Source organism: Nomascus leucogenys, chromosome 19 (genome assembly GCF_006542625.1).
Source record: "Nomascus leucogenys isolate Asia chromosome 19, Asia_NLE_v1, whole genome shotgun sequence".
Taxonomy (NCBI): domain Eukaryota; kingdom Metazoa; phylum Chordata; class Mammalia; order Primates; family Hylobatidae; genus Nomascus; species Nomascus leucogenys.
The window spans coordinates 43,608,095-43,631,924 of NC_044399.1; the positions used below are offsets into that span (position 1 = coordinate 43,608,095).

General features: G+C 48.6%; 1 non-coding gene across 1 annotated transcript; it reads left to right on the plus strand.

Annotated features, from left to right (window-relative positions):
- Positions 1-22,697: 22,697 nt before the first annotated feature.
- On the plus strand, positions 22,698-22,804 carry LOC115831679. Its single transcript, XR_004027186.1, has one exon. It is a non-coding gene; the product is annotated as a U6 spliceosomal RNA (small nuclear RNA).
- The last annotated feature ends 1,026 nt before the right edge of the window (positions 22,805-23,830 follow it).

Sequence of the window (23,830 nt, forward strand, 5' to 3'; positions counted from 1 at the left end):
GTTGGAGTGAGCAGGGTGAAATTTAATTTTAAGCACCAAATTCGTGTCATAGCCAATTTCCCAAATGTGGGCTGCTCGCAAAGTTTCTTTTTTCACTCACATAAAGGCTCAGATGCTGTGATTGGCAGGCAGCCTTCCTCTGAGTGGAGATTCAGGAACCCAGGCTCCTTCCACCTTATGGCTCTGCTGTCTCTAGGCCATGAGGTCAGGCAGTGGGGGAAAGAGAGGTGAATGAGGCACATCTGCCTAACATCCTCAGCCCAGAAGCGAGACACATTGCTTCTGCTCACACTCCACTGGCCACCCTGGATGGCAAGGGAGCTGGAACTGTAGTCTAAATAGGCGCCTAGGGAGAAGGGAAAGGGAGTTTTGGTGATAAGCTTCTCAGTCCTGCTGTAACAGGTCAGAGCTGATACATCCTAAATATTATATTCTGGAGCCTGGTAAAGAGAGACATATCTTACTGGACAGGAACCTGAACTGCTCCAGGCCAGGCTCCCAGGGTCCATCTAGGACTAGGCCTCTTGGTCAAGGTGGAGGGGAGGGGACAGAAAGGCTGTCCAGGCTCTGCTGGGATTTCTCCAGGAGGGGAGAGGACCAGCTTTGGGGTAAGCAAGCTGAAGGAACCAAGCTTGATCCCATGCACTGGCTGAACGGGTGGCAGGAAGGCTCCTTCTGGGTATACTTTTGTGAGCCACAGAAACAGCCTCTGGCCAAGGCCAATGGGGAATTTGTCCCAAGTTTCAGAAGAGAGTGGGCTGTGCAGAGCCAGTGAGCAAAGCCTCTTGTATTGCACATAATTAAATGTTTGTGGACTGCCAGAGAGAGTGGCATTGGTGAGAACTTTACGTGGGTGGCCTCATTGAGAAGGGATATTTGAGCAAAGACATGAAGATGCTGAAACATGAGGATACTTCAGGAAGGGCAGAGGGAACAACAGGTGCCAAGGCCCTGTAGGAGGAGCAGGGGTGCTGTGTTCTGGACCCCTTGCCTTCATCCAGGCCAGAGATGATGGTGGTAACAGTGGGTAAGAGAGAAGCAGAAGTGGTTAGATTCTGCATCTATTTGGTAGGTACCTCCCTCCTTCCTCCTCTTCCTTTCTTGGTTTTCTGGGAGTGACTTGTGAAGACACACTAAGGTGTTTCTACCTCTGTGCCCTTTTATAGACATGTAAGCCCCATGAGGGCAGGGAATGGGCCTTACCCTTACAGCGGGCTCAGGCACAGCTTATCCCTAGCACCTGGTTAAACATGTCTGTGTCCTGAGTCATCAGATTTCCTGGGGCTGAGCCTGGGTATATTGCTCATGATGAGAAAAGCTTTCTTGCGGCTTGGACACTCCTGTCCCTCTTCCAGAGGAACTGTCCTGTGTATCCAATCAAAGGAGATGGGGCTTCAGTGTCTTTTTTTTTTTTTTTTTTTTTTGAGATGGAGTCTCACTCTGTCACCCAGGCTGGAGTGCAGTGGTGTGATCTCGGCTCACTGCAACCTCCACCTCCTGGGTTCAAGCAATTCCCCTGCCTCAGCCTCCCAAGTGGCTGGGATTACAGGCACGCACCACCACGTCCGGCTAATTTTTGTATTTTTAGTAGAGACGGGGTTTCATCATGTTGGCCAGGCTGGTCTCGAACTCCTGACCTCAAGTGATCCACCCGCCTCAGCCTCCCAAAGTGTTGGGATTACAGGCATGAGCCACTGCACCTGTCCAGGCTTCGGTGTCTCGAGTACCAGAGAGTCACAGTCCATCCATTCTTCCCAGCCCCACTGTGAAGTGCTCAGGAGCTCAACAGTCGACAAATTCCTGGGTTCTGTTTTGTCCCTGATAATGCCTGCCTGCTGGTTTCCTGGGGAAGTGACGGGGGCACATATGGCTGTGCCCAGCAGGTATCCCTGGCCCAAATCAGCTTGGCCTGTGCTCAGGCGGGGAGTGTTGGGCTCTGCATTGCTCACTCATTGATGTCAGGAGGAACCCACAGGAGTGTCTTGAGCTTGGTTGTGGAGTGTCCATCACCCACAACCTGCAGCCTTTGTTTAACCTGGGCCCTTCCCTGCAACACCTCTTGCCCTCTGACTTTTGCAGAAACTTGGGTGCAACTGATATTTACAATCCAGCTGGCTCTCGATGTTTGGGAGGGCTCTGTCCACAGGCCTTCCACAAGCCCCACAGTCTTGAATGCAAAATGTTGGTGTGGGCTTCCGGCTTTCTCTCGAATGGTGTTTTCTTGAGAGTTGTGTGTTTCCTGTGCTCTCATGCCACAAATTAACTGCCTTTTCACTTTTCCCACAGTTTTTATCTCTCTTTCTGTGTGGCAGGGTCTTACAGTGTAGTTGTTAAAAGTGTGTGAACTGGCCAGGCATGTAATCTCAGCACTTCGAGAGGCCATGGTGGGCAGCTCTCCTGAGGTCAGGAGTTCGAGACCAGCCTGGCCAACATGGCGAAACCCCATCGCTACTAAAAATACAAAAATTAGCCAGGTGTGGTGGTGCGCATCTGTAATCTCAGCTACTTGGGAGGCTGAGGCAGAAGAATTCCTTGAACCCAGGAGGTGAAGGTTGCAGTGAGCTGAGATTGTGCCACTGCACTCCAGCCTGGGCGACAGAGCGAGACTCCATCTCAAGAAAAAAAAAAAATGTGTGAACTTTGGAATTGGACAGATTTGAGTGGGCATCGCAGCTTCTGCTCTTACTGGCTGTGTTGTGTCTGGCAAAGTCCTCTGAGTCTCAGTTTACTCATCTGTAAAACGAAGACAATCGCAGTATCTACCTGGTAGCTTGGTTGTGAAGCTTCATTGAGGTAGTAACATAATGTCTGGACCCACAATAGATAAGAACGATTATTACCCTTAATGAAAACCCTACTGGGTGCGGTGGCTCATGCCTGTAATCCCAGCACTTTGGGAGGCTGAGGAGGGCAGATCGCTTGAGCCCAGGAGTTCGAGACCAGCCTGGGCAACATGGTGAAACTCTATCTCTACAAAAAAATACAAAAATTAGCAGGGCATGGTAGCATACACTTGTAGTCCCAGCTACTTGGGAGGCTGAGGTGGGAGGATTGCTTAAGCCTAGGAGGCAGAGGTTGCAATGAATGGAGATTGCTCCACTGCACTCCAGCCTGGGCAACAGAGTGACACGTTGTTTCAAAAAAAAAAAAAAAAAAAGAACAAACCCCCGCCAAAAAAAAAGAAAAGAAAAAGAAAACCCCCCCAAAAAAGAAAAGAAAAAACCCCCCAAAAAAAGAAAAGAAAAAGAAAACCCAGAGCTGCTTGTGGGGGCTTTCAGTGCTGGGCGCAGGCCAATGTCCCCAGCCAGCTCTGAGGCTTGTCCCTACTTCCACCAGCCTCTCAGCCCAGTCCACTTCAGGCCAGGGGAAAATACGAAAGCCCTGCTTGTTCTGGGTCTTCGGGGGAGTCTGTGAATAGCTGAATCCATGAATGATGCCTCTGCAGGTGCCAGGGACCCACGGCTCCACCCTCACCCAGTGCAAGTGCTGCCTGCCAGACCCTTGTCAGCGGTTACAACCTCCAACTGCCTCCCGCTGCCCGAGTTTTATCAAAAGCTCAGTTGAGAGAAATAAAGTTCATGGGGGTTATTTAAAGGTCATGCATTCCATCCATTCTTCCAGATGGGACTTATCCCTGAACCAAGTCGGACTCTCACGAAGCTGAGTCGTTCTTGGAGCACAGTATTTAGTCTCCACAGAATCTCTACTATGTCCCTCCCTTATGATGGAGACTTGAAGGAAAATGGCCGAAGGGGTCTGGCCATTATGTTTATTTTGGGATGTTGCTGCTTCAGCTAGTGTTCTCTGTAAGTCCTATGAGTGGAATGAATATATTTTAGGCTCTAGTTTCCAGCAAAATTCTGCATCCTCAGAGGAATTAGGGGGCTTCTGACTTATGGGCAATGTGACTCATGAAACTAATCCCAATTCCCACTTTACTTGGGTTGCTGGGAAGCTCAGAGCCCAATTTGGCACTCATCCTTAAGAATCTTAGAGGCTCTCGTAGGCTGGGCACGGTGGCTCACGCCTATAATCTCAGCACATTGGGAGGCCGAGGTGGGCGGATCACAAGGTCAGGAGATCGAGACCATCCTGGCTAACATGGTGAAACCCCGTCTCTACTAAAAAAATACAAAAAAATTAGCCAGGCGTGGTGGCGGGCACCTGTAGTCCCAGCTACTCAGGAGGCTGAGGCAGGAGAATGGTGTGAACCCGGGAGGCGGAGCTTGCAGTGAGCCGAGACCACGCCACTGCACTCCAGCCTCAGCAACAGAGCGAGACTCTGCCTCAAAAAAAAAAAAAAAAAAAAAAAAAAGGAATCTTACAGGCTCTCTTGGGCTGTTTTAAAGGAGATGATTGCTTTCCAGGTGCTGGTTTCTAACAGATGGGATTATAATTATTATTTTCTATGTATCTTGTCAATTGCTTCAGGGCTTTAGTGGGACCGGAGTGGGAGTAAGTAAATAAAATCATCCTCATCCTGAAAACAAAAGAGGAACGGAGAATTGGCCTGGGTGAGTGAGAGAAGGAGGAGGCAGCCAGGGGGAGAGATGGTGCAGGGCCTGGTGGTGACAGGACAAGTGTCCCTTTCTAGGCTGCTGTGGTGATGCTGAAGGGTCTGGCTTCACTGACCCAGGGTGTGTGAAAAGAGGATTTTCCATGAATTTGAAAAGAGAACCACAGTCATTGCTCAATTTGCACTTCTCCCCATGGCCCCCAGGCTTTGGGGGGTATTTTTGTAATGTTGTGAAACATTGAAACTTGCAGTGTCTCCTTTCTCTTCCTCTTCTCTCCCAACCCAGTCACTCCTACCCATTTCTTTTTCTTTTTTAAACCATGTTTTGTTCCTTCCCTTCGTGTGGCCACTGGTGCAGGGGTGTGAGCTGGGCTGCCCACTATGACTGCTCCTCCATCTCTGGGCAAGACAGGAGTCCCTCTGGACCAAGGCCCATAATTTGCTGCTGGAACAAACAGAAGAGGGTCAAGCAGTTCGGATCCTCAACGAAAGGGTAGCAATACAGCAGCAAATACTACTTGAAAACTCTACTGTGTGCCACTTAGGAACCATTATTATTGCCATTTCATTTTACTTATTTAAGTCTGTCCTATGCTTTAGCTCATGGTACATGTTCATTATTTGTTTGTACAAGGCCCCTGCATCTATTCGTTTGTTTGTTTGTTTGTTTGTTTGTTTGTTTGAGACAGGGTCCTGCTCTATCACCCAGGCTGGAGTGCAGTGGTGTGATCATAGCTCACTGCAGCCTTGAACTCCTGGGCTCAAGCAATCCTTCTACCTCAGCCTCCCAGGTAGCTGGGACTACAGGAGCATGACACCATGCCTGGCTAATTTTTAAATATTTTTGTAGAGATGGGGTCTCACTATGTTACCCAGGCTGGTCTCTAACTCCTGAGCTCAAGTGGTCCTCCTTCCTCAGTCTCCCAAAGTGCTGGGATGACAGGCATGAGCTACCACATCTGGCCCATTTGTCTGCTTATCCATTTACTTTGCCCAGAGTTTCTCATTGGCTGCACTATTGACATATCAAGTCAGATCATTCCTTTTATGCAGGCTGTCCTGTACATTGTAGGATGTTCGGCAGCATCCTTGGCCTCTCTACTACATGCCAGTATTACCCACCCCCACACCTCCACTGTGACAACCAAAAATGTCTCTGGATGTTGCCAAATGTCCCCTGGGGAAAGGGAGCAGAATCATCTCAGGCTGAGAACCACCATCCCCTTGTCCCCTTCCTCACTCCCCTCCTCTCCCGATAGAAGCCTCTCTGATGCATCTGCTGTGTGTCCTCCTGTTTGCACACATCCTTGCAGCTCTGTTCACTGCCCCATTCATATCCTTTGCCCACCTTTCTATTGGAGTTGCCATCTTCTTTGGATCTGCAAAGGGCAGTCCTTGTGTTTTCTTTTCTTTTCTTTTTTTTTTTTTTTTTTTTTTTTTTTTTTTTTTTTTTTTTTTTTTTTTTTTTTTTTTTTTTTTTTTTTTTTTTTTTTTTCTTTTCTTTTCTTTTCTTTTTTTGAGATGGAGTCTCACTGTCACCCAGGCTGGAGTGCAGTGGTGTGACCTTGGCTTATTGCAACCTCCACCCCCTGGGTTCAAGCGATTCTCATGCCTCAGCCTCCCAAGTAGCTGGGACTACAGGCTCCCGCCACCACGCCTGGCTAATTTATATATTTTTAGTAGAGACAGGGTTTCTCCATGTTAGTCAGGCTGATCTTGAATTCCTGACCTCAGGTAATCCACCTGCCTCGGCCTCCCAAAGTGCTTGGATTACAGGCATGAGCTGCCGTGCCTGGCCAGTCCTTGTGTTTTCTAAATATGAGTCCCACGTTGGTGTGGACTGTGTTTTCTTCTCCTTTTCTGTCATCAGTCTGCTAACTCTTGCCTTACAGATGAGGAAGCAGAAGTGCACAGCCATAGCTGCCGATGTTCACACTGCTAGTAAGTGGTGAGCCAGGTCCAGGTCTCTGTCTCCAGAGCCCAGGCTCTTGACCCCTGGGCTACAGCAGTGTCCCTTCCATTCAAATATGACTTTGCAGGCAGGCAGGCAGGAAAGGTCAGGCCCTGAGGCCTGGGCAGGGAAACGAGGTGGCTCACTCCAGGTCATGCAACTTGACAGCAGCATCACCCAGGTCACCCTGATGTGATGCCAAGTGTCTTGGGAATTGGTTTTAATTTTTTTTTTTTTTTTTTGGTTGAGGAATGACCAAGTGATTTTGCTTAAATGTCCAATAGGAGGCTGTGGCTCTGGTGAGAAGAAGAGGTGGGGATCTGAGGGTGTCTGTGCGAGGAGGCTCCTTTGTTGGCTCTGCATGGTGCTCACAGACACATGGTTGGGCAGATTTCTGGATTTGGATCTTCTGGCCTGGATCTCTGTGCCCGGGACCCTGGCAGAAGAGTGCTTCTCTCCAGGCCCAGGGGATGATGGATGGAGGGGAGCCAGGTTTTGTTCCCTAAATGCCATTCACATGACTCGCTGACCTCAGAGTCCTTCCCCTTTCTCTTGTCTTTTTCTCCTTCACTGCATTCTGCCCTGCTTTGGTTTCCCTTCTGTATTTTCCTTTTTTCAATTGCACAAAGCCCTTGGAGGGCTGGGGCTGCGCTGGGGCCTCTTGGCTCTGGCTGAGGTTGGTTTCCAGTTCCTGGACTGTAGCCCTGGGGCTGTCTGCCTTCAAGGGCCATAGTGAGACTTGGGAGGTGGGAGGTTTGGGAGGAAGCAAGCCAGCCAATGAGCCAGTGCTTGGAGGCTGGTCCTCTCCTGCATCCTCAGGGCAGGACCTCTGAGCCACCAAAACTGATGACAAATACCTAGTTCAGGCCACAGCCACTCCCTACCCATCCCTGACAGACATGCCTAGTTCATTCCAGATCTCTTCCTACCAGCCTCAAAATCCTTCTCAGCAGAGAATGTGGGACGGAAATGTATCACCTCTGGCTTATAGCTTCATCTTTACTTCCTGGAAGCCTTTCCCACTGTGGTTCTCAACCCTGACTGCTCAGCAGAATCACCTGGGTAACTTTCCAAACAGACTGATTTCCAGGCCCCAACCCAAGATTCAGATTTCATGGGTCTGGAGTGTGACTGGGGGTTGAGATGTTGTAAAATCTCCCTGGGTGATTCTGCTGTGTGGCCAGGACTGAGAGCTACTGTTTCACTGAGGTCAGAGTGTTGCAGAAAGAGCACAGAAGGCAGGTGGGGGACTGAGTTCACGTCTGGACAGCCCTCAGGTGGCAGCATGTCTCTCAGCAAAGCCCCTTCCCTCTCCAGGCACTGGGCAGGAGCACCCTAAGGAGAAGTGACCGATTTGTGGAGTTTTACACTCAGAAAGGGCCAGGAAACCAACCAAGCTATCCCCTCATCCTGCAGAACAGAAGACTGTCTGGAGGGGGTGGAGTAGCCAGAGTCTCACAGGGCACTGGCAGGGTTGGGGGTGTGGGAAGCCAGGCTAGGCTTTGGGCTGCCTCCTCCCGCTGGCTGGGCCCCTCAGTGAGTCCTCTTTAGATTAGGATGTTGGGAACATGATGTCTCCCCACTGTTTACTCGAAAAGGAGCCTGTTCTCTCAGTGCCTGGGAGTGGGGAAGCAATGGCTAGAGTTAGAGGGTGTTGGTCTCAGCCAAACTTGGCAAGAGGACTTTTGCAGTGCCGCTGACTGTCTGCAGCTGTTTTATAGGCCCAGTGGCTCAAAAGGGGAAGTGTGGCTGCATTTAGAATGTTGTCCACAAGGAGGAATGGTGGGGGTGGGAGTGGGGGTGGGGCTGACAAGGGTGGCCAGGCTGGGGAGCTGGAGGAGGAGGAGGGATGCAGGCAGGACCTGTGGACAGGGGCTTGATTTGGGGCCCACAGGTTGTCACTGTGGAAACTCTTGGGTTTGAGGGGATGGAGATAGGGGAGAGTGAAAGGGAGGCAGACAGAGAAGAAAGGGGAAGGGGGGAGGGAAAAGAGCTCCCAGCTGGGAAGCCTGGCTTTTCTTAGGTTGGAAGCAAACTCGAAGTGTGCTGGGAGCATGCCCAGCCATGCCCCGAAGGCCCAGGAAGGGGTTTCCTCTAAAGGGGAGCAGGGAGATGGTGAGAGGTGCTGGAAAGGTGGAGGTTTTCTCAACACAGTCCAGCCCACAGTAGGGGATGTGAGAGGAGGAACTCTTCCTTCCCCCAAGCTATACAGAAATATCTCTGATATCTGAGTCCATTTAGGCTACGATAACAAAATATCATGGACTGGATGGCTTATAAACAGCAGACATTTAATATCGTAGACTGGATGGCTTATAAACAGTAGGTATCTATTTCTCACAGTTCTGGAGGCTGGAAGTCCAAGATCAGGGTGCCGGCAGATTCAGTATCTGGTGAGGGCAATCTCCTCATAAATGGTGCCTTCTTACTCTAACCTCACATGGCAGAAGGGGTGAGGGGTCTGTCTCAGGGCATAATATAAGGGCACTAATCCTATTTATGAAAGCTCCACCCCCAGGACCTAATCACCTCCCAAAGTCCCCCCTCCCAGCTCCATCACTTTGGGGGTGAGGATTTCAACATATGAATTTGGGGGGGACATAAACATCTGGACAGCCTGGATGAAATGTACCATCCCTATGGCCAAGAATGCACCCAACCCTTCCCAGGGCTGACCTGGGGCTCAGGTCTCCATGGTAGCAACAGGAAGATTGGTACACAAGGCTCCTGGCCCAGGGGTTGGAGGCTGGAAGACCTCAGAGAGCCTGATTGAAGATCCCCATGCCTCAGGCTCCTGTTCCTGTTAATGACAGGGAGATGCACCTCCCCTACACTATCACAAATGTCCTGTCCCAAGCATCAGGGAGAAACATGGAGCTCCTGCTGATCGTGGGTCACACTCCCCCTGCTTCCCTCAGGCCTACTGCTCTCCCTTAGTCACTGGCACCTGCAGGGTGTTGCTCTCTGCTGCCCCCCCCCATGCCCTAGCCTTGTCCCTACTGTATATGTGGGGATAGAGTGATGGGGTGGTGGAGGTGGGGGGTGGTGGTACCATAACTTCAATCCAGAGCTTTCCTACAGAAGATCCTGCCTTCACCAGAAAAGTGCTTTAGCAAAGGTCCTCTTCCCAAAGTAGCCCCACCCAAAAGGACCATGAGAAGAAGACCTTATCCTAACTTTGATCATATTAGACTGGCCATAGAGAGCTCCACCACCTTTGGTGATAGATTCAGCAGCCAGAGAGATCTGCTCTGAGGGTGGGAGTTAAAGCAGAGAGGGGAGGTTTGCATTGGTTCTGACTCTGTGGTTGAGCATCTGATGTCAGAAGCATGACTCCCAAAGAGCCTTCTCAGTGTACCCTGGGGAAGAAGGCAACTCAACTCAACCCAACCCAACTCAAGCCAATTCAACTCAACCCAACCCAACTCAACTCAACCCCACTCAACCCAACTCAACTAAACTCAATTAAACTCAACAAAACTCCCATTCATTCACTCTGTGATTTAACTAGTATGTACTAGTCACCAACAATGTGTCAACCACTGTGCTAAGTGCTAGTGATGCGGAAGACAGCAAACAAGACACAGCCCTGCCCTCATGGAGCTTCAAGTCTGGTAGAGGCACTTAAGGGCACATCATGGGTCTCTGTCTCTATTAAGCTCATGAGGATGACCATGGGAGGGTAGGGAGAGGAAAGGCCCTTACCTCTGTGATCTCACTGGAGAGACAATATTCATATACACAAAACACTCAGAGAATGAGGCAATGTTTAATAAGTCCATTGTTGACTCTGGTAGCCACTAGGTGGGCCTGACCACTAACTAATCTTGAAAAAAAAAAATTTGGCCTGATGCAGTGGCTCACACTTGTAATCCCAGCACTTTGGGAGGCCAAGGCAGGCAGATCACTTGAGGTCAGGAGTTCAAGACCAGCCTGCCCAACATGGTGAAACCACATCTCTACTAAAAATACAAAAAATTAGCCAGGCATGGTGGCATGTGTTTGTAATCCCAGTTACTCGCAAGGCTGAGGCAGGAGAATAGCTTGAACCCAGGAGGCAAAGGTTGCAGTGAGCCAAGATTATGCCACTGCTCTCCAGCTTCGGCGACAGAGTGAGACCCTGTCTAAAAAAAAAAAACCCAAAACAAACAAAAAAATTAGTTCTGACATGAGTGTATTGGACTGGAAAATCCATGTGGACTCTGCCTACTTTCTTGGTTTCTTCTTCCATTTGGCTCTCTACCCCCTTCCCTTCCTCCTTCCACCTCACTTAGAGCTAGAAACCTTCCATGGCAAATGATTGGATTCTAGGTTTGGTTAAATGCCTACCATTTGCAAAGTACACTGCTAGCTGCAGTAGGATTCAGAGGTAAACAACACTGGCTTTCCCCTTAAGGACGCTGGGCCTGACTTGGGTTCACAAATTGCTATAACAGAAGACAGTAAAAGATGTGTGCGTCTTTGGACTGCATTTTACCAGTTCAAATATTTTATTTTTAATAATATATAATAAAATATAAGATATAACAGGAAAATGAAATGCACAGATCTTAAGCATGCAGTTCCAAGTATTTTGAGTGTGAGTGTGACTGTGTGTTGCAGGGGGAAGGTAACAGGAGAGTTGAGTCCCTTCACTGGGTATGGGATTTGGAATATCAGTGCTATCATGTTTCGGCGTGTCTACTGCCTACCATTTTGTTTTTAAATTTTCCAACTTCAGTAAGGTTATAAGACTATATAAGGAATTCCTGTATACCCTTTCCCCAGATTCACCAATTATTTACATTTATGAAATCATTTGAGAAAAACTTAGAGACATCTTGCCCCTTTACCCTTAAATACTTCAGTTTATATTTCAAGGACATTCTTTTACATAGTCTGGCTTCCTCTTAGCTGAGCCTTGGTCATTTCATTTTCAGACAGTATTGGGTCATTCTATATCTTAAGTAAAGCTGATTTAATGGGAGAGAGAGCTGGATTGGTTTTCTGCTTGATGCTGTGCTGGTGGCCTGGCTGTTGGGGGCTGCCTAGGTCACAGGGTCCCCCTGGGAAAATCTGTTGACTTCCGCAGCTATGCTTGAGTCTGCTTGTTACTGGACAGCTGGTCAGTCCCTTTAGAGGCTTGGCTGAACTCTGTGCTCTCCTTCCCTCTACTTTGTTCTCGAGTTTTCTGCACATTCTTCTACCCACAGATGTGAATGTCGTGTGATGTTGGCTTTCCAGTGTCTTGCATGGCGTGGTAGCAGCAGAAATGCGCTTGGCTGGGCACCCTCTCTGGGCCTTGGAGGCCAGCCTGGGCTCCTCTGAAAATACAGGCAGCTTCCTTTCACTGACTCGCCTGGAGGAGCCAGGCCCTGTGGTGCGGTCTGGCTCTGAGGCCTGTGGTCCTGCTTGGGACTGGCAGTCTTAGGCTGAGGGAACATTTTCCAGAGTATAGCCGAGGGACAGAATGTCTCAGTAAGACGGGCTCGGAGGGGCAGGGTTTTGGAAATGCCTCTGCTTGTTCTGGGAGGCGTTCAGGATGCTGAGGTTTTGGAAATCCATGGCGGCTCTTCACAACTGCTCCCAGCTTTGGGAGGAGGAATAGACGGGTGTTCGTTTCCTCGGGTTCAGTGGCAAAGGTGAAGCCCAGCACTGCCGACCTGGGACCTGGGCCTCTCCTGGGCCTGGGGAGGACACTGGACTTTGAAGAGGAATGCAGCCTAGAAGGCCTGGACCCTGGAGTCATGAGATGCTGCTCCCATCCAGTAAGCCCTGGCTGGAGCTCTGCTGGGCACCGACCCTGGCATAAAACCAGTGGGGCCTCTGGGCCTGCACTCAACAGTGCCTCTGATGGAGCAGGTAGGAGAACCCCCCGCAAATTCACGAGGCAGAACAGAACACGCTGGAGGCATTTAACCAGGCAGACACGTCTCCTGCAAGGAGAGGCCAGGGAAGGGAGAGCTCAGATGCCCCGAGCTGCCAGGGGATGCTTAGGGGAGGAAGTGAGGCCTGAGCCCCACTTTCTAGCACCCTCTCCCTTCTTCTGTTTTGCTTTTGTATACAACCAACATGCCCAGGGTCCAGTTCCAGCTCTGTTCTGTGATCTTGGACAAGTCCGTTTATCTCCTTGGGCCCATTTCCCGCCTGTGAAATGGGACGTGGAGCACTGGAGCCACCTTCCCGGGACAGTGCTGAGTGGTAACCAAATGTTGGTGGGCTTCAGAGGTGCTTGGAGAGCTTAGGAAAATGCAGATGCCTGGGAAGTTGGGAGCCTGAATTCCCGGTGGTGAGGCCCAGGCGTGTGTAGGCATTGCTTTCAACCAGCTCTCCTGGTGGTCTTTGGAGCGGAGCTGCGTTACTGTGGAGGCACCACATACCCCGCCCCTAACTTAACTGCAGGCTCCTTGGACCCAGACTCGAGCCTTTATTCCTGGATGCATTTTTCCCGGTGTCCGGGAGGGCCTGGTACAGGTGGGGGCACTCGGGCCTGGCCACTGGGCTGTCCACCGGCCCCTCCCACCCGGGAGCCGTGCCACGGCCCGGGCAGCCTGGACGCAACCCCCCTCCTTCCCTACGAGCCAGCTTCAATGCCCCGCATTACCATTTCCATGGCGCCCTCCTCCAGGGCCCCATGGAAATCACGAGGCTTTCTGAGGAGTCGTGCAGACTTCAGAAAAGACCCCGGGCCCCCTGCCCACCCCAGCTCCCTGGCCGCTCTAATCCCGCGCGGGGCGCGAGAGACAGAGCTCCCAGTCTCGTCGCGGCCCGGCCGGGCGCTCATTCTCCCACAGAGCTGACGTTTCTCTGCGGCCCAGCTGGCTGCAGTTTTTAGAAATAACAATATCCCTGGGGGGAGGAGCGGCGGGGTGAATGGGCGCCTTTGTCCCGGGCCCTGTGAAGCCCGATTAATTATGCGCGGCGGAGCGCGGGGAGCGCGGCCGCCGGGGGCCCCCCCTGGGCGGCTGAAAGGCCCGGGCTTGGGAGCGCGGCCGCCGGCTCCGCGCCGCCGCACAAAGGGCCGCGAATTAGAGAAGCGGCAATTACCCCGCATTTTGTATGTGCCCTTGTCTCGCTGACACTGTGGACGGCCCCTCCCCGGGCGGCTGCACTTTGAGGATTTTCAAGCTCTTTCTTGGTTACCAGGGGCGACTGGGCAGAGGGCTGGGGGCTTGGGGAGAGGGGGAAGTACCAAGGGCCGAGAGGGATCGTGTGCAGTGGGGGGCGTCCCGGGGTGGGGGGCAGGGAGCGGCGTGTGGGTATCGCCCCTGGGGACCTGGGCCTCAAGTCTAATGCTCTCTCCAAAGCTGGAGCCCTTTCAGCATGCAGATTCCAGGGCCTCACCACAGAGGACTCCCTGACTCAGGGATTCTGGGGCGCCCAGGAAACTGCATCTTACCAGTCCAAATATTTTTAATAATATATAATAAAATATAAGATATAGCAGAGAAATGAAATACACAGATTTTAAGTGTGCAATTCCATGTCACCCACATCTCATCAAGATATAGAAAAATTCCATCACTCCAGAAAGTACCACGGGTCCTCTTTCCAGTTTCTCTACCCCACTGCTCATCCTCCCAGGTAACTACTGCTCTGATTTCTGGCACTATTCCTACAGTTTCATCAGTTTTTGTACCTCATAATAAATGGAGCCATACAGTATACATTTGTTTTGTTTCTGACTGTTCTCATTTGGAATCATGTTTTTGAAATCCATTCATGTTGTGTGTATTAATAGTTTAGCTTCTTTCTTTTGATTAAACACTTTTTTTGATCCATTCACCTGTTGATGGGCAGACACCTGGACTGTTTCTAATTTTTGGCTGTTATAAATAAAGCTGCAATGATCATTTTGTACGAGTCTTTTTTTTTTGTGAACACGTGCTTTTGTCTTTTGGGTAAATGTCTAGGAGTGGAATTGCTGGGTCATAGGGAAGGTATTTAGCTTTACTAGATTCTAAAGTGGTTATATGATTTTGTATCCGCACCAGCAGTATATGAGGGTTCCAGTTGTTCTGCCTTTTCGTCAGCACTTGATATTGTCAGTCTTTGTGATTTTAGCATTCTAGTGAGTGTGAGGTGGTATCTCACTGTAGTTTTCTGGGTGGGTGATTTTAATGCATGAGTTCCAAGGAGTACACTTGGAGAAAACTGTCTAGTCCAATCCTTGCATTTGCCTGCAAGGTCCAGCAGAGGAAATGTCCTCCCTGAGGCCCACAGCTGGTTGAGCAGAGGCAGGATCAGGACACAGGACTCCCATCCCAAGCTAAAGCTCTCTTCTTGGTATCATGCTACCCCTTTGGCCCACACCTCCTGAGCCTGTATGTATGAAGCATGGATCGTGCTCTGCCTAGGACCATTCAAAGTGGACCAGGCAGGGCACTTCTGAAGAGTCCCCACCTGCCACCCAAGCAGCAGCATCCATGGGACTCAGGTTGAGAGATTGGGCTTGGCCAGGTACACATGGTGTGCACGCGAACATAGGAACAGGAGTAGGAAGCTGCTGGCTAGCTACGCTTGACTCTAACTCCCAGGACACAGACCTGGCTTTACTGCTCTCCACCACCTTACCATACATTTGAAGAGCCAACCTACGTGAAAGCCTAAACCTTGAGAGTTCCTCTGCTTCAGGTACTCATGGGGGGCTTTGCATATTTTCTGATCAAACACAGAGGAGATGCTGGGTGGATGGGAATAAGTGAGCAGGAGTCCTGGGGCTTCCAAAGTCTTCCTTTGCCTGTAAGCATTGTCCTACATGCGCTTTTTTTTTGAGATGGAGTCTCACCCTGTCGCCCAGGCTGGAGTGCAATGGCGTGATCTCAGCTCACTGCAACCTCCGCCTCCCAGGTTTAAGCAATTCTCCTACCTCAGCCTCCTGAGTCGCTGGGATTGCAGGTGTGCACCACCGCGCTCAGCTAATTTTTTGTGTTTTTAGTAGAGACGGGGTTTCGCCATGTTGGCCAGGCTGGTCTGGAACTCCTGACCTTGTGATCAGCCTGCCTCGGCCTCCCAAAGTGCTGGGATTACAGGCATGAGTCACCACACCCAACCTCTACGTGTGCTTTTTAAGACCCTCCAGGACCTGGCCTGACCTATCCTAGTTGCCTTGTTTCTGCCTGCCTTCACCTTGCACGTGGTGCTCCAGTGGACACTGGTCTATTGTTGTTCCCCCACCCCCTCCCATCCCCATCAACACAGGCGGTGGGGATTGTGTTTTCCAAAGATGACTGCACCACAATGTATCTCCCAACCCAAATGCTCTTGCAATGTGACTGACACTCCTCCCACTGAGAGGAAGGGGGTCTCTGTTTCCTCTCATCAAACTGGTATAGGGGCTTGAGACCGCTCTGACCAACAGACTATGGCAAAAGGGATGATTTTTGATGCTGTCATTTAAAAGCTAGAACTTCCACCTAGCTCTCTCTCTCTTCTTTGGGATGTGTACTGTAGGAATCTAAACAATGTGCTATGGAAATGTCCAAACTGACCCACATGGAGAGACCCATGTGGAGGAGATCTGAGGCCTCCAACCTGCAACCAGACTCAACCACTAGATTTGTGAGTGAATGAGCCTTTAGATGATTCCAAACTCCAGGCTTCCGTGTTTCCAGTGGAGGCCCCAGTCAACAGAGGGCAGAGACAAGCTCCTCCTGCTGTGCCCTGTCCAGATTCCTGATCTTGCCTGGATACCAAACATAATTAAGGGTTGTTTTATGCCAATATTATGATAATTTGTTACACAGCCATAATGACTGGAACACACACAAGATTTCTTGCATCCTCCCCATGTTAATTCATATTCCCCTTGCTCCAAGCCCAGCTCTAAGCTTAACTCTTCTCTTTCAGGTTCAGCTTGGTTGTGACCTCTGCTAGAAGCCCTCCCTGGGCTCCCTGTGCACTGAGCTGGCGGTTCCTCCTCTGCACCCCAGGTACATGCTCAGATCTGTGTACCCTCCACCTTGTCCTCCAGCTTCGTGTTTGGTTGTTCACATCCCCCACGAAAAGGGCCCCCCGAGAGCTGGCATAGTGCACGTTTCCTCTCCAGACTTCTATGAACCCAGCACATAATTGTTTGCTGAAAGATGGCATGTTCCTAAAACAGAGGAAGTAGAACCTGAATAAAGCGAAATCCAACTTCCCACTCCCTGCTCTCACTTCCTCTGGGACAGGCCTTGAGCAAGAGAGACAAAAAGAACAAGAGATGGTCTTTCCCTTTAATGGGATTTCAGTCTGATCAGGGGGATAGTAACAGAAAGACTAGACTAGACTAGTGTATGATTAAATGAGATTTGCCATCCCCAGAAGAGGGAGAGACCTGCATGGAACAGGGTGGTCAAGGCAGGCTTCCTGGAGGAGGCAAAGACTTGGATTTAATAGTACCAGAACTCCAGGATAGATCCTCCTCTGATTGAACTCATTTCTTTCCCCCACCCCAGCCTTCCAGGGTCCCCAGCTGAAGGGGTGTGTGTGTGTGTGTGTGTATGTACATATGCCTGCACACATGTACACATGTGGTTGGAAAGGGGGTATTAGTATCTCTCTCCTAGGATGGAGTCTCAAGGACAGGCCCATCATCTCCTCAGTTTGCCCCTCTCTCTCCCACTTCACCTGGAGAATGGAATAAGAAAGGGATAAGTATAATACAGTAGGGCGAATGCAGAACCAACTAGATGTACACCCAACAATGTGGATGCACCTTAAAACAGTGCTGCCTGAAGAAGGCAAGAAACAGAATGAAATCTGCAGCACATCATTCATTTAAACTAAAAATACATGCACACAGAAAAGCAACTTTTTTTTTTTGAGACAAATTTTCGCTCTTGCTCTTGTCACTCAGGCTGGAGTACAATGGCACGATCTCGGCTCACTGCAACGTCCACCTTCTGGGTTCAAGCGATTGTCCTGCCTCAGCTTCTAGAGTAGCTGGGATTACAGGAGCCCACCACCATGGCTGGCTAATTTTTGTATTTTTAGTAGAGACGGGGTTTTACCATATTGCCCAGGCCGGTCTCAAACTCCTGACCTCAGGTGATCCACGTGCATCAGCCTCCCAAAGTGCTGGGATTACAGGCGTGAGCCACCACACCCAGTCGGCAACATATGTTTTATAGAGACACAGACAAAGATGTGATGTCAAACACACTGATGTGGTTGCCTCATTTATGGATGGGGGACTGGCCTGGTGAATGAGGATTAAAAGAATAAATAAATAAAACAAGAGAGGGCCTCTGTACAGAATGGTGATGACAGCGTGCCATCGAGGAGAACGATGAACTCAAACTTTTGCACCTGAGGGCCAAACAAAAGGTCAAAACCAAAATCACTCTTAAAAATGATGCCACCGACTTTAGGATGGCACTCATATCTGTGTGAGTGGGAGAGAGACGGGTTTGGGGCAGGGATTTGACTGTAGCTGTAATGTTTTATTCCTTTAAAAAAGATAAGGTAATGTGAAGCAAAACGTTAATATCTGTTGAATCTGGGGAGACGCTATGAGGGTTTCTGTTAAAACATTTTGTGTACATTTTAAATACAGTCATGCATGGGTTAATGATGGGGAATAAGTTCTTAGAGATACGTTGTTAAGCAATTTTGTTATTGTGTGTACATTATCGAGTGTACTTACACAAACTTAGAATGGAATAGCTGACTATACAACTTAGACTATATGGTCTAGCCTATTGCTTGAAGGCTGCAAACCCGTACTCCATGTTACTGTACTGAATAATGAAGACAAGTGTAACACGATGGCAAGTATTTGTGTATCTAAACATAGGAAAGGTACAGTAGAAGTGTGGTATCATAGTCTTATGAGACAACTATTGTATATGCAATGCTTTGTTGACTGAAACATCATTATGTGGTTCATGACTGTATATCATAATTTTAAAAAATATTTTAAGAGGTTGCCAATCAAGACACTACAAACTAATTTTGTGGCTTTTGTTAAAATTAATTTCTTTCTTTCTTTCTTTTTTTTTTTTTTTTTTGAGACAGGGATCGCTCAAGCAATCCTTCTGCCTTAGCCTCCCAAGTTGGTGGGACTACAGTCATGCATGTCACCATGCTTGGCTAACTTTTTTCTTTTAATTATTGAATAGAGATGGGGTCTTGCTATGTTGCCCAGGCTGGTCTCAAACTTCTGGACTCAAGTGATCCTCCCGCCTTGGCCTCCCAAAGTGGGATTACAGATGTGAGACACCGTGCCTGGCCCTGGCTAAATTTTAAATTATTTTTGTAGTGACAGGGTTTTGCTATGTTGCCCAGACTGTCTTGAACTCCTGGCCTCATGTAATCCTCCTGCCTTGGCCTCCCAAAGTAGAATTCTTTTCTGATGCTAGGTTGGCCTCTGAACAGTTTTACAGAGCTGAATGCTCTAGTCTTTTGTGACACAGTCTTTTTTCTTTCTTTCTTTTCTTTTTTTTTTTTTGAGACAGAGTCTCGCTCTGTCACCCAGGCTGGAGTGCAGTGGCTCAATCTCAGCTTACTGCAACCTCTGCCCCCTGGGTTCAAGCGATTCTCTTGCCTCAGCCTCCCAAGTAGCTGCGATTACAGGCATGCACCACCATGCCCGGCTAATTTTTGTAGTTTTAGTAGAGACAGGGTTTCATCCTGTGGCCAAGCTGGTCTTGAACTCCTGACCTCAAGTGATCCACCCACCTCAGCCTCCCAAAATGCTGGGATTACAGGCATGAGCCACCATACCCGATGACACAGTCTTAATAAGGAGAAGAATATGAAGAATTTGACTTTTTATTGATGCTAAAAGCATTAATAAATAAGATCTTTGGAAAAATGTGGAAAATGGAAAATGTCACTGCCTGTTGTTTGTAGGGTGAAATCAAATGGCTAAACAGCTATAGGAACATTTTGTTCTCACTTATTGGATCAGATCAACTTCCCAGGACTTTGTAGGAAGATCACAAATCCTAGACAATCATACTGCACTGCTGTAGGAATTCTTGGAGGGCTGGAAGGCTCACAATTAGGGCTTTTTCTCTGGGCACCAACCTGACACCCATGGCAAGGGGGCTGAGCAGTTGTCTATATGGCATAGACGCTATATTCTATGACTCCTCTTGGCCCTAGCCATAGCTGATTGGTACAGAGGGTCAAAGCTGGGCCAATCAGATTATCTCTCTCAAGATTCTGGAATTCTGAACTGGGGCAGAGATGGCGAGCTGTGGGAATGTAGTTGCTTTAATGGGAATGTTCTGGTGAGGAGATGCATTGACTCCAGATGCTTACATCCTTTCCTGAGGCTCAATTGTTCAACCTTTTCTTGAAATTTAATAAATTCATTATTGTGATTTGTCAGGGTTGATTTCTATTACTTGTCCTATGGAGTAGGTTACTATATTTTTGTCTTCTCACCTTCCCCTGGAGCTGCTGTTAATACATACGGTATCTTTATTGAGTTAGAAAAAGATGCCTGGCTCTGGGTGGACAAGTAAGAAAAAGCTGTTCTTTCTTCAGGCAGACACAGCCTCTCACCAGGGTGGAAGGTTTGGCCGGTGGAGCGCAGGCCAGGTTTCAGGCCATACTCCGCTCACTTCCTTGGCCCAGCCCTTTTGTACATTGCACAGATGACATCCCCATTTATGGCGGCCTTACACCTGTCCACCATGTGCTTTCGGGATGATCTGTCTTCTGCAGCTAGGCATCATTCGAATATGAAGGGCCATTCCAAACAAGATTCACGGGACGTGGTCTATCATGCAAGTCCTATTCTGGACTTTAAGGCTCATGACAAAGACGTTCAAAGTCAAACCTGCTCAAAGTCAAGACTTAAAGGAAACGTAGGAAAACTCTCTGGCCTGATAAAGTCCACAGAAGCTTCATCTTCTTCTGATGAATGATCTTCAGGCTTGAAAGGATGCCTTCCTCCAAACAGGCTGGCAGACATTCTTGAAATGTCAAAGGGTAGGCCAGGGGTGGTGGCTACGCCTGTAATCCTAGCACTTGGGAGGCCAATGTAGGCAGATTGCCTGAGCTCAGGAGTTCGACACCAGCCTGGGCAATTTGGTGAAACCCCATCTCTACTAAAATACAAAAAATTAGCCCGACATTGTGGTGCGCGCCTGTAGTCCCAGCTACTCGGGAGGCTGAGGCGGGAGAATCACTTGAGCCCAGGAGGTGGAGGTTGCTGTGAGCCAAGATTGCACCACTGCACTCCAGCCTGGGTGACAGAGCGAGACTCCGTTTCAAAAAAAAAAAAAAAAAAGAAAGAAAGAAATGCCAAAAGGTACTCCTCCATCCCCCTGTGAAAAAAACTAAAAAACTAGTGGTGAGAAGGTAAGAGCAAGATCACAGGAACAGACGACAAGGAGGTGTCTGAAGGCCACAATGAGAGTAACATGGAAACCAGCCAAGGCACTGATGGCCATGGGAAGAAAATGATCTCAAGGAAGAGATAATTCCTTGAGAGGAGGCTGCTCCAGCTCTGATTTGTTCATTCATTTTACAGTCAGGAAGCCACTCCACCCCCGAAGAAGGTAATATGAGTCCTACTACCTTTCTGAAAGGAAGCTGAGACAGAAAAGCAAGACAGTAACTTTCCCAAGCCAGGGAACCCCTGTCTCCCCAACTTCTGCATCATGTAGACCATTTGTGTCTACAACTTACAGGAGGCAGTGCAGACTAGCAGTTGAGAATGTGAGTCTAGAATCAGAATGCCTGGGTTCAAACCTCAACTCTGTCACTTTCCAGCTATTTGGCCTTGGACATATTACTTAAACATTTGTGTGTTTTAAAACATGTACACAATCCTTTGACTCTCTTTCCATCAAGAAGTGGAGCCTCTGTCCCCTCCCTTTGAACCTGGGTGGAAATGTGGGAGTGCCTAGACAAATAGAATGTGGCAAAAGTGACGCTGTGTGACTTCCAAGGCTAGGTCAGAAAAGACTCTGCAGCTTCTGATGATTCCTTTAGGGACACTCATGTAGGGAGGCTTCAGCTGCTGTGAAAGAAACTCAGCTACCCTGAGGCTGCCTTGTAGAGGGACTGCATTGAAAGTGAGAGATTCCTGAGGAGCCCCAGCCATCCAGCCCCAAGCAGTATGAACCTCCTAGTCTAGACCCCAGCATTTGAGCTGACCTCAGCTGCAGCCACCAATTGACTGCAAACTCACGAGACGCCCTGAATGAGAACTGCCTAGCTTAGTCCCTGTCAACCCTCAAACTTCATGAACAAAATAAACGATTGTTGTTGTCTTAAGACCACTGTTTGGGGATAGTTTCTTATCAAGCAATAGATAGCTGATGCAGACTTTTCTATAATCTGGAAATGGAATGCTGCCATCACAGAACCTAAGTCATGCGGCTTTAGGACTGGGAGATGGGTAGAGATTGTAAGGACTTTGAGGATATTGTTGATGGAAGTCTGATAGTTCCCAAGGAAGTTGCTGGTGAGGGCTTAAAGGAAAGTGAGAAAATGTTATTAGAAGCAGAAGGAAAGGGGACAAACCCTTATTATGTGGTGGAAGAAAGTTAGTAACATTGTCACTTGAAGCTATGTAAGCAATAGAAAATGTGCCTAATGAAGGCCAGGCACGGTGGCTCACACCTCTAATCCCAGTACTTTGGAAGGCCGAGGTGGGCAGATCACAGGAGGTCAGGAGTTCGAGACCAGCCTGGCCAACACGGAGAAATCCCGTCCCTACTAAAAATACAAAAATTAGCCCGGCTTAGTGGCTCATGCTTGTAATCCTAGCTACTCTGGAGGCTGAAGCTGCAGAATCGCTTGAGCCCAGAGGGCAGAGGTTGCAGTGAGCTGAGACTGTGCCACTGCCCTCCAGGCTGGGCGACGGAGTGAGACTCCCTCTCAAAAAAGAGAAAAAAAAGAAAAATGAAAAAGAAAATGTGACTAATGAACTAATGGTTTGGGCTAAAACAATTTTTAAGCAGACTGTTGAAAATGCTAGTTGGATTAGAAAATGCTAGTTGGATTGTTTTAGCTGTATATGATAAAGACAGAGAAAGATGAGTTAAAAGGAAGCTTTAACTTTCAAGCAAAATTTATAAAACATATAAAAGAGCCAGGGACTTGCTGGGTTTGAAAATAAATCTGGTTCTCATTCTCAGCCTCCCAGATAGCAAAAGATTCTCAAAGTGTGAAAGGGCTTCAGGACGAAGATAAAATCCAGAGTGGGACTATAAGAACCTTTGTTAAAATCTCAGAAATATCTAAGGCTTCATAAAATATTTTGAATAGACAAAGGCTCTCTAAGTATTTCAAGAGTGTGCCTCAGTGCTCGCTTCAGCAGCACATATACTAAAATTGGAACAATACAGAAAAGATTAGCATGGCCCCTGTGCAAGGATGACATGCAAATTCATGAAGCATTTAATATTAAAATAAGAACAAATTAAAAATAAAATAAAAAAGAGTGTGCCTCACAGTTCCTCTTCATTAAACAACAGGGCTTCTAAGTATCTTAAGTAAATTGTTTTACACCAGCCTCACATTGAGAATGTAGAGAATGTTTTCTTGATGAAACGTTTGGTTATAGCTTTTGACTAACAGAGTGAGCCCCAATAGGATTCATGGGAAACCCACACTGTTTTTAATAGAATTATTTTGTCAGAAGCACCACCAGCTTGGGCAAAAAGGGTCAGAATAGTGCGAAATGAAAAAAGGCTTTTGGACCCCCAAAATTCTATGGGAAGGAAACAAGCTGAAAACGACACAGTTGGAAACACCAGGTATATTAGTCCGTTTTCACACTGCTGATAAAGACACACCTGAGACTGGGCAATTTACAAAAGAAAGAAGTTTAATTGGACTTACAATTCCACATATCTGGGGAAGCCTCACATTCATGGCAGAAGGCAACGAGGAGCAAGTCACATGTGCCTTTGAATCACTGAGTGGCCATGTAAAAAACTCCAGCTATAGCTGGGCACGGTAGCTCATGCCTGTAATTTCAGCACTTTGGGAGGACAAGGCGGGTGGATCACCTGAGGTCAGGAGTTGGAGACCAGCCTGGCCAACATGGAGAAACTCCATCTCTACTAAAAATACAAAAAAAATTAGCCAGGCGTGGTGGTGGGCACCTGTAATCCCAGCTACTCGGGAGGTTGAGGCAGAAGAATTGCTTGAATCTGGGAGGCAGAGGTTGCAGTGAGCCAAGATCGCGTCATTGCATTCCAACCTGGGCAACAAGAGCGAAACTCCGTCTCAAAAAAAAAAAAAAAAAAAAAAAGCCCAGCTATTTTGGGGCTGCCATGTTGGAGAGCTCATGTGGAGAGGCCACACAGATAGAGAGATGCCTGAAAGACCCTGGCTTTTGCAGCCTCCGCTTGTTTGTGTCCTCCCAGCCCAGGCGCCAGACCTGTGAGTGAAGAAGCCTTGAAAGTGATCCCATCCTCAGTCACAGTCTG